Source organism: Lissotriton vulgaris, chromosome 12 (genome assembly GCF_964263255.1).
Source record: "Lissotriton vulgaris chromosome 12, aLisVul1.2, whole genome shotgun sequence".
NCBI lineage: Eukaryota > Metazoa > Chordata > Amphibia > Caudata > Salamandridae > Lissotriton > Lissotriton vulgaris.
In genome coordinates, this window is record NC_141700.1 from 98360008 (window position 1) to 98376882 (window position 16875).

General features: G+C 45.1%; 1 protein-coding gene across 2 annotated transcripts in view; it reads right to left on the reverse strand.

The window, feature by feature from the left end:
- ZNF687 (zinc finger protein 687) overlaps positions 1-16875 on the reverse strand; it is a 302238-nt gene that overhangs the window by 143572 nt on the left and 141791 nt on the right. The window contains exon 1 of one of the 2 annotated variants that reach the window (XM_086947349.1): positions 1372-1439. The exons of the other annotated variant lie outside the window; for it this stretch is intronic. The gene's annotated coding sequence lies outside the window, so the exon portion shown is untranslated. Of the gene's footprint in view, positions 1-1371; positions 1440-16875 lie in introns of those variants that run through there. 2 annotated transcript variants of the gene reach the window in all.

A 16875-nucleotide genomic window follows, 5' to 3' on the forward strand; every position in this document is an offset into this window, starting at 1 on the left:
GCACGGCATCAGCTAGGCCCCAGTTACACACACACCTGAGGCTATCCACCCTTGCACACACGGAGGAGACTTGAGGAACCGAGGCCTTTCTCCCCCGTGACACCGAGAGCCGCTCCCCCCCTCCCCCCCCCCCGCGTTAATCACGGCGTCAAAAACAAGATGAAAGTATTTCACAAAAGCGCTCATTCAAATGTTGGCCCCACGCCAGTTGCCACAAGACAGCACATATCTTTCTTAAAACGCCCTTATTATAACTAACTGCAGCATTGTCCATGATTTTACCTCTGCAATAAACCCGAGGGCAAATGCTGAAAGAAACGAGTTTTAAAAAAGACCAAATGAAAACTAAGCAGTCAGATTCAACCAATACGACACAGGAAGGGCCACCGCCCCGAAATAGTAGTCTATTTATAGCGATATATTTCTTAACACAGCGCTGGCCCCGGTATACAACATTGGTTTTTAAATGACCCACAGCGCCGCCTGTGAATACGGTGCATCTCAAGGCACTTGTGTATTTAGCGAGTATTTGTCTACTTCTGGGCGCTGTACCAACATAGCATGAGAGAACTCAGCTGTCGTTTGTCAACTGACTGTCTCAGAAGAAGGATGGCACATCTAGGCCATCAGCAGTGAAACGGACAACAGATCACTCCAGGGGAGGTTTGTCAGCTGTGGGGATGGACGTACCTTTATCGCGACTTAGAATAAAGCAACATCCCCGATTGCACTCGTGACAACGGGGAGGTGTATGTTTTGGGGTGTTTACTAATGCCCAACAGACAACCCTGGCTATGTGAACAATGCACAACAAAAACAGACATAATATTTTTTATCGGGATTGATACATGCTAAAAAAAAATAACCTATGTTAATGCCACGTATTGGGCCTTATTATCGTTATCGGAAGGGAGAGAAAAAACACAAATATACCTCACTGGGTGTTTATAAAATCGTATTATTACGCCTGTGACAGCACTCACTCTCGGGGGATTTACGTTTTCTCGTGGATGGCAACACTTTCTAAATCTTCGTTTTCCTAAATAAAAGGATGGACAAATATAACGTGAGCTGCTCTTAATCGCACCGTGCCCTATAATATAACGTCCTGCCCACGGCGAGGCACCAGCGTGGAAGAGATCACCGAACAAGGCCTCCCTCGAGCAGCGAGGCCTCTTCCTACCAGTGACTCCTCACTCGAGCAGGAAGGCCTCGCTGTTGCTTTTCAAGGCCCAGAGATTCTCTCGGCCTCGCTCGCCCCCACCCGACCGGCTCGTCGGTTGTCTGCGTGTAATCTCCCGTTCCCTCTGCCCCCGAACCGCCCACACAGGCCCCCAGCAACCCGGACACACTGCTGGCAACACAACTGACCTGCTTCTGTGAGTCTTGCATGTAAGTGTGCTACTAGGCCGCATTGACTCCAGGAACTGCTGCTCGGATTTCACATGCGTGCAAGAAAAAAAAAAAAGCCATCCCTCTGGTTAAACAACAGCCAAGCGTCATGTGACCCTCCCCGGCAAGATGATGTCATGAGGTCAAGCTGGCTTGGGGAGGAGGAAGAGAAGGAGGTGTGCAGTGAAGGCCTGGATCCTCTTCACGCTGGGGAGGAGAGTGTGCCAGGGTGTAGGAGTGCAGGTGGGCGCCATCCACGGGGAAAGGGAGAGGGAAACGTGTAATTCCACTAAGCAAATGTGCACGGAGATAAATATTAACAGAATTAAACGACTTCCTGTCGATTCTCAATGCACAGGAACAGGCCACAATACAAATCAACAAACCAAACAGAAATCCTGCTTATCAGAAAATAGAAAAATACACAATTGGTGCGAAGTTTCACCAGTGGATAAATCGCTTAGAAAATACCCTCTCGGCAACAAAGACAATCACCACGAAACAGAGAGGTAAGACAGGCATTTCAAAAGCGGCAAACATGCAGCAGGTCCCACTAACGCATACAGATAATAACAAATAAACTAGCTAAAGGCCTTGTCAGAAAATATAACCCTATCACCATTTTTCGTTGCACGAAAACAATAGGGTTTGCTGGATAATGCAGTTAAACACGCCATCCTCCATTACAAAGCTGGCATGGCTTTAAATTACCAACCTACCGCTGAACAAAAACAAGAGAACGACATAAAAACTGAAATAAAATAGCCCATCCTCCCTTATTAGAAGACTAGTGTTCTGCACACAGCCCAATCCTAGGAATCGGATGTGCCCATGTTGAAGTGTTTTGTATTTAAGTTAACTTTTCGGATCTCAGGGATAAATGGACCCCGCTGGAGAAAACAGTGTGTTCTGGAGTGGAATCCCTTACAGTATCGTTCTTTAGGCCTGGCGTGAACAACTCTAAATAGTCCCTACAACACCAACATACGTCCAACCACTTTCCAGTATACAAAAAAACAAACAGGCCAGGATTAAAAGCCTGCCTCAATCCAAACAAATAGACAAACCACACCGTCAAACATAACCAACCACCTTCAAAATAACCTTTCCAGTATACAAAAAAACAAACAGGCCAGGATTAAAAGCCTGCCTCAATCCAAACAAATAGACAAACCACACCGTCAAACATAACCAACCACCTTCAAAATAAAATGGCATGATATCCAAGATAACGTAGTCCATCCACTTCCTCATTAAAAGCAATAAAGCGTGTGAAATTAGCACACTATGCCTGGCCAGCTGTGTCGAGAGGAGGGTTAAAATACGTTATTTACAACACTTTCTCCTGAGAACAGTCTTTGGTACTTTTTAGACATCTGGAGACCAAAACGTCAACATACAAGCATTACAAGTGCTGGTTAATGGAATGTATACCCATACATAATGGAAGGACTCTACGTGGGTTTCAGGAACTTTAGTAATATGCTGAGTGGTCGCCCATGCTGTTTATGGTTGTGACTCGCTGGAAACTATGTGACAATTTGGGATAGGGGGAGGTGCTGTTGTATTTGACCCTTCAAAGATGGATTGTTGTTAAATAAAGGCATATGATTGTTACACTACGGGATGAAGAAGTAGGCCTCTTACATTTCGCTCTTGGATTCTGGGGTGGGGAATCTGCAGCTAGATAGTCTCTACTAGATAAGCCGCTACCGAAGGTAAGTTCCCAACCCGCCTGATAGGTGGCCATATTGTGAGATCCTGATTGCTGGCGTGAGAAAACAGATGTAGCCCTGCACTTGAAGCGGTTCAGTTGTTCATTTTCTTGGAGTAGAATTATATCACGTGTTCTATTCTTATTAATGATTTATTTATTAATGATTTTATCACAAAGTACTTTTTTTATTTTTCGAGGACAAACATATAGTCAAGTCAAAAGTCAAAAAGTTTATTTTGTTTCGGTACTCTTTCGAGGACCACAAAATCATTAAGAGGAAAAATACATAGTACATTTACATATAATTTACCTATAATTTAAAACATTTTCAAAGTTATTTTAAAAAATTTGTAAATCTTATTACAAACATATTCGTTAGGTGGAGAAGCACACATGGAGATGAAATCCCTTGCTTTCGTAATCCTACAGGACCGATATATTGGTTCTAGGCATGTTGCCCTAGCAGTAACAACGACTTTATTTGGACATACAAAGAGCATATGTTCTAAGTTCTGTTTACCCCCCGAACACAAGTTACATTGAGAAGAACTGTTTGGTTTCCAGGTGGAGGTAAAAGATAACAAAGGGAGAATACCCAGACGTAACATCATGATCGTACGCCTTACGCCATGGGTAAGAGTGTATTCCAGATATGGCAATATTAACTTATATTCTTGGGAGTCAGCATAAGGTTTGTACAAGGAAAGTTTAGTACAATGTAAATAATCTAACTCGTAACTTAATTTTGGTGAAAATGTTTTTAAAAATAGTTTGAGTTGTGCGGGAGTCCAAGAGGATAACATCTCTGCTTTTATTTTTGCTAAACTGAACGCCTCTCCCAGGTTTTTCACAAAAGTAGAGTTGATGGCATCCTCTCTGAAGATCTCGATTTTTAGCAGATGTCGTAGGGTACCCGCCTTAGCGTGCAGAAGGTTGTAGGCCCACCTTATGAGGCTTGCAATAGATATTGCAAATGCGCTGGTGATCGTACATTCGAGTCTTAGGGCCTGTACAGGAGTTGAGTTGGAAACTTTCAATAGTTTTTTTAATGTTTTCCCTTCGTTTGTATCCATATAACTCCATTGTTTTAGGGGAATATGTTCTGAGGCGTAAGATAGAACCGGAGATATTTTGGCTCTGTATATTTTTATTAATGCTGAGAAGTGCCTACTTCCAGTCTTCCTATACAGGCGTGATATTGCGCCTGCGTGTAGGTCACATTTCCTTTTTAGATGGGTAATTTGCTTCCCGTTACTCAAGTTATGCGAGAAGATTCTTCCTAAATAAGTATATTCCTTAGTCTGTTCCAAGATCTCGCTTCCCAGTTTCCATTGGAACCTCACTCCTTTCTTCTTTTTTGTAAATGCAACTACTTTGGTTTTATTGATGTTTGGAGTTAGAAAATGATCTTTCGAGTATATGTATAAGGTGTCCAAAAGATTCTGGAGACCAAAGGGTGTCAGATCGAACAAAACAATATCATCCGCATAAAGTAAACAATGTATTGGATGAGATGCCATTTTCGGTGGGGTGCTTTGCCCTTGTTGTAGATGCGACGGCAGGTCGCTCAGGTAGAGAGAGAATAAAATCGGGGCCAACAGACACCCTTGCTTTAGGCCGTTAGACGTATGTATTATTTTTGACATGCCCCTCTCGCCCCCCATTTGGACACGGCACCAGGTATTGCTATGTAGGTTCACAATTAGTTGCAGTAAAGGCTCTGGGATACCCATTTTTCTCAGTTTCGACCATAGCGTCGGTCTATCGACCTTGTCGAATGCTGTTGAATAGTCAATGAAGGCTGCATATATTGTTTGCGATTTCCCGGTTACGTATTTATCTAATAGAAATTGAAAGATAGCTATATTATCCGTAACCGAGTGGTGCGATCGGAACCCGGCTTGGAACATGGGGATTAGTCCATTTGAAAAAGCCCAAAGCTTTAACCGGTCAAGAATTTCAGCCGCAAAGATCTTTCCGCCAGAATCCATTAAGGCAATTTGTCTATAATTGCCAGCAATAGTCCTTTTTCCTTTTTTATAAATAGGAATTATTGTGCTTCCTTTCCACGAGTTTGGAATGTTCCCTGAGTCGAATATGTAATTAAATAGTGGCGCTAGCATCTGGCCCCAAGCTTTGTAGTCGGCTTGATAAACCTTTATCGGGATCTGGTCGGGACCGGATGCACCCGTACTTCTTGCCTTTTTGATGTTCAAGGCAATTGACGCTGCCGAGGCCCTGGAGAGTTTTGTGTCATTGTCTTCCTTTTTCTGTTCAAATGCGTTTCTCGCCTTATCCTGCATGTTGGATTTATACAGGTCCTTTAGGAATGTAACCCAATCTTCTTCTGAGACGGGAATTGCTTCGAGCTTCTTTTTAGTTCCCGTCATCTTTGCAATCAAGGACCAGTATTTTCGTTGGTTACATTGCCTTGCTGCTATTTGGATATCCATCCAGTTGCGATCCTGTATCAGCCTTTCCTGTCTAGCACGTTGCCTCCGGATTTGGTTCTTTAATTTGTTTATTTCAGCTTTATATACTGGTGTTTTACACAGGTACTGAGCCCGAATCATCCTATTTAACATTTTAACCGTAGGCTGATTGCAGTTTTTGTGCTTGCTGACGCACTTTCTTAGTGCTGGTCTGACCTGTTTTAATTTGTGTTGTATTGCATTTTTGAGTTCATGTAGTACAATTTCATAGTTTTTGATAGGATCTTCAGAATAAATATTGGTTAACAGTTGGAATTGTGTAATTAATACTTTCAAATAGTCCAAGTTTTCTGCCTCCCAATAAATCCGACGCTGGACTGGATTGACTTCTATTATGGGCTTATTGAATATTGGGTCGGTCTGATAAGTGGTTGTAGGCGTCCAGAGTGTAGTTAAGCAGAGTGTGGCATGGTCACTTTCATCATTAAACTTGACAGACAAGTCGGAAATTTGTTCTCTTAGCTCATTCTCACATATAAAGTAGTCTAAGATGGAGGAAACTCCATTTCCTTGTCTTGTGAATGAAGCTGGCTTATCTCCATTTATATTTCCATTTAGGATTATCCCATTTATACTTGGGAGGAACGACAATAACAGGCTTCCTCTTTTGTCCGACTTCACTCCTTTCGGAAGTTGCGGGAGTGCTATTTCCAGTGATTCCTCCTTAAATAGCGATGACCATTTCTTTATTTCGCTATTTGAAATTTTGGCGTTTAGGTCACCCATCAAAATATACGGTAAATGATGTTGGTCTTCGAGGATGTTGGATATGGTTTCTAAGAGATGATCGAATAAGGAGTCATGTTTTTTACTTGGCGGTGCATAAATGTTGAAAAGTAATATTTTCTTATAAGTGTCAGTAGGCTGTAATCTGAGTTGAATTTTGATACATTGTAAATTGTGCGAATATGTTTCAATACTTTCTTGTGACCAGCTATAGTCTTCTTTCAGCAGGATTGCCATACCTCCTTTCGCGTGACCCCTTTTAGATTCTTTTGCTGGGTTGTCGTAGACATAATAACCTTTTTGCGAAAAGGAGGTGATTGACCAAGTTTCCTGCAGCGCTAATATATCTGGTTTATCTTTTGTTACATCTTTCATTTTATTGTGAGTTTTCCCGGCCATATTCCATAGGGATATTTTCAGACCTTTGTTAAACCTGATGTTGATGTAGATTGTCAATTTTATTGCCGTTTAATGCTTCTGGTAACCACGACCAAGTTTGTTGGTAATCTTCTTCTTCTTTTGGATTAATGTTCCTTGACCACACTGACCTAGCGCCTTGCCTTACTTGTATTTTTAATTTGTCTTTCCTCATATAGTTTAGTGTACATTCATCCCTTTCTATGTTAGGTATTTTATCAATAGGATGTTGTTTAGTTATTACGGTATTTTGCAAGTTGGTTTTGATGTCTGAGATTGAGATTACATCATATCCGTGTTTTTGTAGAATTTCTTTTTCTCTCATGATTAGACCCGGGAGAACTGGAGAGAAGAATGACACTTGTGTGAATTGAGTGTTTTCTATTTTTGGAAAGCTTACTAGGTCTATTTCTCTACTAGTCAGAGAAATCAAGGAGGGAATTTCTTGCAATAGCTGGACTATTCTTCCTCGATTGAGCGGGATATTATCTGTTGGAAAGAGTTCCTCGATAGTTAAGTGTTTAGATGTTGTTCTGTCCCACTGCCTTGTTATATGGTCTTGTAGATTTTTTAGGTTGACGATATTTAGCTCAAGTGGTTTTCTTACTATTGACTGGCAATATTCCTCTGCATTAGGATTCAAAGGCTTCGTCGGCGTAGTTGTTTTAGTCGGTGGAGTGATCTCCAAGTTAGCATAAGTATGTTTTTGAAATTTGAGTTTGTTCCCTTTTTTCTTATGAATTCTTCTCAGGGGGCGTCCTCGCTTTTTCTTGCCCACATTTTCTTTCACGTCAGTGATTTTTTCGATTTTTCCTGTCTGTTTGTTTTCATTGTCTTTGATATCATTCGGCAGATGTATATTGTTTTCGGTGGATATCTTACCATAACCAATTTCAGTTTCTTTATTGGAAAAGATGGGATAGTTTTTGAGACTTTTTTCTGAAATGTTTTCCTTTTCTTCACTGAAAAGCTTTTTTAGAGAGAAGATTATGGGTGGGTTTTCCTTAGACTGCAAATTCCTAAATTCACTCTCCTTTATTTTCGCATCTGATGTTTGCGTACTTACACTTTGCATTTTATGAGATCTTGAACTTTTTTTGCAACCAGCTTCAGATGGTACCCGGCTGACTGTTTCTATTTCCACAGAAGAGGCTATAGGTGACTCTTTTTTCTTTTTTTCTTCCACCAGATGTTTGAGAATGCCTATTTGAACGTCCAATGTGTCATCTGAGTTGGCTAAGATTTGGCCGAGATGTGTGAGAACTGATTCCAGAATATCTTGAAGGGAGAAGAGTACTTTGGACAGGGGTGGACAGGCAGCTGAGAGGGCCGCGTTAGGGAAATAAAGATTTGTAAGATTGGTTTGATTTGAGAACAGATTAGGTGATTTATCTGGGGAACTAGTGAATGGTTGATTTTTTCCTAGTGGAGACGTTAATTTCTGCTCTTCGGAGACCACATTAGCTGATTTGTTCTCCTGGTTTCTGATTGGTGTTATTTGCGACATTTCTAGAATCATTTGGGAGTACTCTTCCGAGGGCAGATTTCTTAGCTGATTTAACTCTGGATTAGGTGAATCTTGATTATTGATCCCTTGTACAGCTAATAAATCTGACTGGCGTTCACTATCAATGGAAATAGAAATATGTTTATTTTCTTCTACCGATGTTCGAGGTGATGAGTGATTTTTCTCTAAAAGAGTAGAAAAGTATTTAGTTATGGCGGGTGTGTTGGTAATTTGGCCGGGTTTCAATGATTTATCCACAGATTTTCTAATGGCTGCATCTGTACCCATGCGTTTCATGTAAATTGTTCTTGAGCGCAATTTTTTCAGAGCCATCATTGAGGGGTATTGTGGACAAGTAAACAGGTGGGCTCAATCTCCTGAGGTCGATGTAAGAGGGGTGACCCGTCCCGTCCTCGGTCGTCCCCGGACGGCCACAGACGGCCCGCCCTTTGTCCGGGCTTGGTCCCGGGCTTGGTCCCGCGCGCGTCCCGCGTCGCGTGAGTCCACGCGGTGCTTTATGCGTGGAGCCGGTGGGCGTGTCCGTGGGCGTGTCGCCTGGGGGAAGAGGCTGCAGCTGCTCCAGGCAGGGGCAGCTGGTCCTCGCAGTCCCCCGGGCTAGCTGTAGTTCTTATTTACGCCCTTGCCTCAACCCTGGAGACTCAAGCTGGGAGCGACGGTCAGAGCAGCAGACAGCAGCTCTCGCTCACACCAGCGAGTCCCTGGGGAGGCAGCAAAGCGGAACACGGAGATCTTGGCAATCCTTCTCTTCTGATAGCGCAGGCAGCAATACAGCAATTCCGATATCCTCTCAGTGAAGACAGCAGTCAAGTGAGTGGCGCCCGCGAAGCGGGGGTCACGAAGTAAAGTAGTGATTTCGCCGGTGGGCGTGTCCGTGGGCGTGTCGCCTGGGGGAAGAGGCTGCAGCTGCTCCAGGCAGGGGCAGCTGGTCCTCGCAGTCCCCCGGGCTAGCTGTAGTTCTTATTTACGCCCTTGCCTCAACCCTGGAGACTCAAGCTGGGAGCGACGGTCAGAGCAGCAGACAGCAGCTCTCGCTCACACCAGCGAGTCCCTGGGGAGGCAGCAAAGCGGAACACGGAGATCTTGGCAATCCTTCTCTTCTGATAGCGCAGGCAGCAATACAGCAATTCCGATATCCTCTCAGTGAAGACAGCAGTCAAGTGAGTGGCGCCCGCGAAGCGGGGGTCACGAAGTAAAGTAGTGATTTCGCCGGTGGGCGTGTCCGTGGGCGTGTCGCCTGGGGGAAGAGGCTGCAGCTGCTCCAGGCAGGGGCAGCTGGTCCTCGCAGTCCCCCGGGCTAGCTGTAGTTCTTATTTACGCCCTTGCCTCAACCCTGGAGACTCAAGCTGGGAGCGACGGTCAGAGCAGCAGACAGCAGCTCTCGCTCACACCAGCGAGTCCCTGGGGAGGCAGCAAAGCGGAACACGGAGATCTTGGCAATCCTTCTCTTCTGATAGCGCAGGCAGCAATACAGCAATTCCGATATCCTCTCAGTGAAGACAGCAGTCAAGTGAGTGGCGCCACGTGTTCTATCAATCAATCAAGCATAGCATTTATAAAGCGCGCTACTCACCTGTGAGGGTCTCAAGGCGCTGAGGGGTGGGAAATGTTGCTTCTGCTCGAAAAGCCATGTCTTGAGGAGTCTTCTGAAGGTCAGCAGGTCTTGGGTCTGCAGTAGGGAGATGGGGAGGGTGTTCCAGGTCTTGGCGGTGAGGTGGGAGAACGATCTGCCGCCGGATGTCGCTCTTCGGATGTGAGGGACTGTGGCGAGGTCGGTGGAGCGAAGCTGGCGGGTGGGGGTGTAGAAGTTGAATCATCTGTTGAGGTACGCTGGTCTGGTGTTGTGGAGTGCCTTGTGTGTGTGGGTGAGGAGTTTGAAGGTAATCCTCTTGTTGACAGGGAGCCAGTGCAGGTCTCTCAGGTGGGGTGTGATGTGGTTGGGGCGAGGGATGTCGAGGATTAGGCGTGCAGAGGCGTTCTGGATGCGTTGAAGCCGTTTCAGGAGTTTGACCGAGGCTCCTGTGTAGGAGGCGTTTCCGTAGTCCAACCTGCTGCTGACGATAGCCTGGGTGACCGTTCTTCTCGTTTCGGTGCGGATCCACTTGTAGATCTTGCGGAGCATGCTGAGGGTGTTGAAGCAGGAGGAAGAGACGGCGTTGACCCGCTTAGTCATGGAGAGGGTGGAGTCGAGGATGACCCCTAGGTTGCGTGCGTGGTCGGTGGGTGTTGGAGCTGTTCCCAGTGCGCTAGACCACCAGGAGTTGTCCCAGGCTGAAGATCCGAGGATGAGGACCTCCGTCTTGTCCGAGTTCAGCTTCAGTCGGCGGTTCCTCATCCATTAGGCGACGGCCTTCATTCCTCCGTGGAGGTTGGTTTTGGCGGTGTGGGGATCCTTGATGAGGGAGAGGATCAGCTGGGTGTCATCGGCGTAGGAGATGATGTTGAGGTCGTGCATTCCTGCGACGTGGGCGAGGGGTTCCATGTAGATGTTAAAAAGCGTTGGGATGAGCCCTGGGGTACGCCCAGATGATCTCGGTGGCCTCGGAGCGGAAGGGGGGAGGCGGACGCTCTGTGTTCTGACGGAGAGGAAGGAGGTGGTCCAGTCCAGGGCCTTCTCTTGAATCCCGGCGTCGTGTAGGCGAGTGCGTAGTGTGCGGTGGCAGACCGCGTCGAAGGCGGCTGACAGGTCCAGGTGGTCGAGTGCCGTAGTTTCTCCGTTGTCTAGCAGGGTCCTGATGTCATCGGTGGCATCGATGAGGGCAGTTTCGGTGCTGTGGTTGCTGCGGAACCCGGACTGGGACGGGTCCAGGATGCTGTTCTTCTCGAGGTAGGGGGTCAGTTGTTTGTTGACGGTCTTCTCGATGACCTTCGCTGGGACCGGGAGCAGGGAAATGGGCCGGAAGTTCTTGAGATCCTTGGGGTCCGCCTTGGGTTTCTTGAGGAAGGCGTTGATCTCGGCATGCTTCCAGCTCTCCGGGAAGGTTGCTGTCTCGAAGGAAATGTTGATGGCCTTCCGGAAGTGGGGTGCGATGGCGGTGCTGGCTTTGTTGAAGATGTGGCGCGGGCATGGGTCTGACGAAGATCCGGAGTGGGCGGTGTTCATGATCTTGATGGTGTCGTCGTCGTTTATGTTGGTCCAGGCGATTAGGCATTTGGTGCGGATGGCGGTCGTGGGGGCGGAGGTCTCAGTGGTTGTCGGGGCGGTCGTGGCGTTGAAGCTGTTGTGGATGTCTGCGATCTTGCGATGGAAGAAGTTGACCAGCGAGTCGCACAGGTCTTGCGAAGGTGGGATGTTGTTGGTGTTGGAGCTGGGGTTGGAGGGTTCCTTCACGATGTTGAAGAGCTCTTTCCTGTTGTGTGCGTTGTTGTCAAGACGGTCTTTGAAGGAGGCCCTTTTGGCAGATCTGATGAGGTGATGGTGTCTGTGGGTGGCGTACTTGTGGGCTGCATAGCTGTCCGGTGTTTGTTCACGGTGCCAGATCTTCTCTAGCTTTCGGCAGGTTTGCTTGGAGGCCTGGATTTCTTCAGTGAACCAGCTGGCTTTCTTGCTGGTGCGGCTGTTGGGAGTGTTTCTTGAGCGTGGCGAGGGTGTTGGCTCAGTCGTCGATCCACTGTCTGAGGTTGCGGGCGGCGGAGTCGGGGTCGGCGGGTGGGCTCTGGGCAAGGGTGGTGGTTAGCTAGTCTTCGGTGACTTTGCTCCAGGAGCGTCGGGGCATCTGTTGGGTGTGGTGGTGCGTGGTGGGTTTCCGGAAGTTGAAGTGGATGCATCGATGGTCGGTCCATTGGAGTTCGGTGGTGTGGTTGAAGGAGATGTGTGAGCTTGCAGAGAAGATGGGGTCAAGCGTGTGGCCGGCGGAGTGGGTGAGTGTTGTGACGAGTTGTCTGATTCCGAGGTTGGAGAGGTTGTCGATCAGGGTGGTGGAGTTGGTGTCGTTGTTGTTCTCGAGATGGAAGTTCAGGTTCCGAGGAGGATGTAGTCCATGGGGGCGAGGGCGTGTGTGCTGACGAAGTCGGCGATGGAGTCGCTGAACTGAGGTCGGGGTCAGGGGGCCTGTAGATGAGGATTCCTCGGAGGGTGGTGTTGGGGTCGGTGTGGATCTGGAAGTGCAGGTATTCGGCGGTGCTGAGGGTGTCGTCGGAGTTGGTTGAGACTTTGAGAGTGCTCCTGTGGACGATGGCGATTCCTCCTCCTACTCTGTTGGTGCGGTCCCTGTGGATGATCTTGTAGCCATCCGGGATGGCTATGGCAATGTCGGGTGCCAAGGAGCGGGTTCAGCCAGGTCTCTGTCAGGAAGGCGACGCCTGGGGAGATGGGGTCGAGTAAGTCCCAGAGTTCAACGGTGTGTTTGCGGGCAGAGCGGATGTTGAGAAGAATGCATCTGAGGTAGTTGCGTTCTTTCCGGGTCGGTGGGTTGGCGGGCCGGATGCTGGTAAAGCTGCAGTTCCGGCAGGAGAAGGATCCTTGGGTGCGCCTCCTGGCGGCCAGGAAGCAGGAGTATGGGAGCCCGGTGTTGAGTGCGTGGAGGGTGCTGGAATCGAAGCGGAGACGGGCGTCATGGTGGCTGCGGGGACCAGGGGTTCTGGCGCAGGGCGCGGTCCAGGCACGGACGGGCGCAGACGAGCTAGCCTTAGGCGCGCCTTCGTCCGCACAGCGGCCGGCATATATGAGGAGGTGGCAGGGAGGAGCAGCTAGGAGGCAGGAGCGAGGCGGCGGATGGGTGAGGGGGGGGCAGGGCCGCAGAGACACAGCGGCAGGACAAACAGGAGAGGAGCGGCAGGGGAACAGAGGGCAACAGGGCACAAAAATCACAGGGGGGAGGAGGAAGAAAAGGAAAAGCTAAAAAACAGGGCACAAAAAGAAATACAGGGCGCGGAGGCAAAAGGGAAAATACAGGTGGCAATCACAATATGTTACCAACCATGTGCAGCGAGCGAGTATCGAACTCTCGACCGGCGGCAGAGGCGAGCTGGGGGGGCACTCACACCAGGAGGAGCTGTTGCGGAGGTGAGGGGAGCGACCTGCCTTAGAGGAGGGTCAGAGGTCCCTGAGGTATTGGTTGAAGTCTAAGTCTGCAATTTTACCCTTTAGACCATTTACATTCCATGAGCAAAGACAGATGGTTGCGTTGCTCTTTCTAGTTGTCTCTAGGTCTTGCTCGATTTGTCATTGGTGACCCCCAGTCCAGTAAACGGTTCTGGTGATTAGCTCTGGTACTCCACGCGTGGGTGATTGTCATACGGGGGGATTTATCAAAACTAACCCTGGCAGAGGAATTGGATTTTTTACAATGCGATCGTCGGCAAACACTACAACCGCAAGGTCAAAACTTCGAACCATACAGAGATGGAACCAGAGACAAAGAGAGAGTAGAAAGCTCCAAAGAAATAAAATCAAAGAAGCAACAAGGAGTCAAATGGAGACGCAAATAGTGAACAATAGCAATACTGTGATTAACCTGTCCAACATTGAATTGAACAAAGCGGAAATCCAACTGCTATCATTCGGATTTACATATTGTCTGGAAATTGCTTTCAATTATAGCCAAACCCGAATTGACTTGTTCAAATTTATTCGGAAATTAAAAATTGCAAAACGTCAGAGACAAAGACAATAGTCTGCTACAACAACAAAAGAAGTGCCAGTGGGGAATGCCAGCTTGGTTGATCCACAAATAATGGACATTCAACATATGCGAGACTTACATTAATTACAGAAAGAAGGAACAAATTCTGTTATTAAATTGTCGACCCAACAAGTGATACAACAACCTATCAATGTATTTGGCTCTATTGAGACCCCTTTTAGACCTAAATCAACGTTTATGCCAATGATAACATGTGATGCTATTGATATATTCAATGACAAAATAACAGAGGAAATCAAAAACTCAACCATAAGACACAGAGAGTACGTAGAAAATACAATGATCATAACAAAAATGCTATAGTTTAAAAAAAAAATGCAAAACAATAATCAAGTTAGAGTCAGAAACTCCGACAAAGGAGGCAATATTGTGTTGTGGCCAAGATCTGAATACCTTACAGATGCCTACTAACGCTTACATGATGAAGCATGCTACAAGAGGAGCAAAATACAACATATAAGAGACATAAACAGCAAGTTTCAGGATGAACTGATGAGGTCGAAAAATGAGGGACTATTGATGACTATCTGTTTTTGCATAATAACTACCCAATAATGCTGGTCCTGTATTTTCTCCCCAAAATTCATAAAAACATTGTTCCAATACCAGGAAGACCCATTATTTCCTTGAGAAATTGTATCTTTGAAAGAACATCTCAATATGTTGCTTTTCTACAAAAATATATGTGTTGAGTTTACCATCTTTTATTCAAGATTCAGGTGATTTTCTTAGAAGAATGTACGACATACCCTGGACCAATGAATATCTGTGAATGACGGTAGACAATACTTCGCTTTCTACAAGTATTAAGCACTATGATTGGTTGAGAGCAGTGGAATATTATCTTAGAGGTAGGCCACTGAAGCTATACAATCACATGATTACATGGTGCTTGGATTTTTTTTTTCATTTTAATAGCAACGTTTTTCTAAAGGGGAGTCGCCATGGGTACCTACTTCTCCCCCAGCTATGCGTGTCTACACATGGGCTGGTGGGAGGAGCAGGTACCAATGGTAGATCATTGTGAAAATTGGGAGAATCACAATGTGTGTTGGCTTTGCTATATAGATGACGTGTTCATCAAATGGAAGAGGTCACTGAGGAGTGCTATAAAAGTTGTAGAATGGATCAATGCTAATTTAGTGAATTTACAGCACATATCAATACACAGAAAAAAGATTTTTTTAGATGTGCAGGTATATATATATATATATATATATATATATATATATAGAAAACAATAGAATTGAAGTTAAACTGCACAGAAAAACAACAGCTGGCAATTATATACTTCATTCCAGCAGTTTTCACCCTAGACACCTTAAAGGTAGCATCCCATATGGTGAAATGTTAAAGCTGCAAGAATCTGCAGTCGGGAAAACGATCTAATTAGAAGTCAGGAGGAAGCCAAACAAAGATTTTTGGCTTATGACTACTCAGGAAAAACCCTTAACCGAGCCATTGTCAGGGCTAATCAGGAAACTAGCGAGACCATTATATTTAGGGATGGCTCAAATGACCAGAATAAAAATAAGAACAAAAAATACAATTAAAAAAGTTATGAGACTAATATAAGGTTAATTGTTACGTACAACAAACAAGAACAAAGGTTAAGGTCCACCCTCATAAAACAGTGACCCATTGTTCTAACTGATCCAACTTTCGGATCTATACTTCCCAAAAAAACGACCATAACTTTTTGGTGAGCTCCATCTATGAGTAACGCATTGGTCAACAGTAGTGCTGAAATAATACAAACCATCAATAGACTCGCGTTAAGAAAAGGGTTTTTCAAATGTGGCTCATGTAGAGCATGGTGATTTGGGGGTCAATACGTCCCAATACTTTTCCGCATTCAGTGATAAAACCAGTAAGTTAGTTTGTTTTTATACATGCAAAACTGAATTTGTGGTTTACATTTTGGAATGTACCTGTAGACTCCAATACATTGGAAGCACAAAACTGCAGATCCATGTCAGGATTCTTCCACACTCCACCTACGCTGTGGCCCCACATATTTAACAGTATCATAATAAAAATCTTAATAGCCTGAAATATTTAGTTATTGATGCAGTACCAAATTTGAGGCGGGGAGGTAATTGAGAAGTATTGCTTAGGCAGTTGGGAACTGAATATATATTAAATCTGAATACCAAGTCACCCAATGGTTTAAATACTGTTGAAGATCTGCACAATTATTTTATACATATGGATAAGATACATTTTAGGACTCTAAGTTTGATTATAATGTTTGAGTAACCATGAGATGAAATGAATGGTTAGGTAATTTGCACTAAGAACATAGGCTGCTATTGAATACTTTTGCACTTTTAAGCACTGTGCAATTTATTAAGGGATAAGGATGGTAGAAACAGACAAAATATATAAGAAAGAAGCATAGGATTTGCAGGCGTTTTTGCACAATATAATTGTTAGACCAATGTTATTTGTAATTATATCAACATTGAGGGGTGTTTTAGATTTCATAAATATATATTTTTTTAAATTAGGCAGCCATAATTAGGGGTAGCTACAGTTATAGGAAGTCACCTCAGTGTCAATGACAATGCCCACTGAGGGCTCAATTTTGGGATTACAAGGCGATATATGTGATCAATGATGTTCATATACTAGCTAGCTTATCCATATTTAATTATTTGCTGCTATTATGATCGTATATTTATGAACTTTATGTAAGATCCTGTTATGTGAACGAATTTGGTGAGGTCTATATTATGCATATATTTATGTATGTATTTATTTTATTTTCTATTTGTGGATTTTATAAATATGTATGTATACATAATAATGATCTTAGTGTATGAATATAATGGTGTTGATATCGTGCCAATATGCAAAATGTAAGTCTTTCTCCTGCTAGCAGAAAGATTGAGCAATGTATAGTCTTGTCAGTTACCATCACTAACAATTAATGACGTGGTGGGAACAAAATGAGGCGTT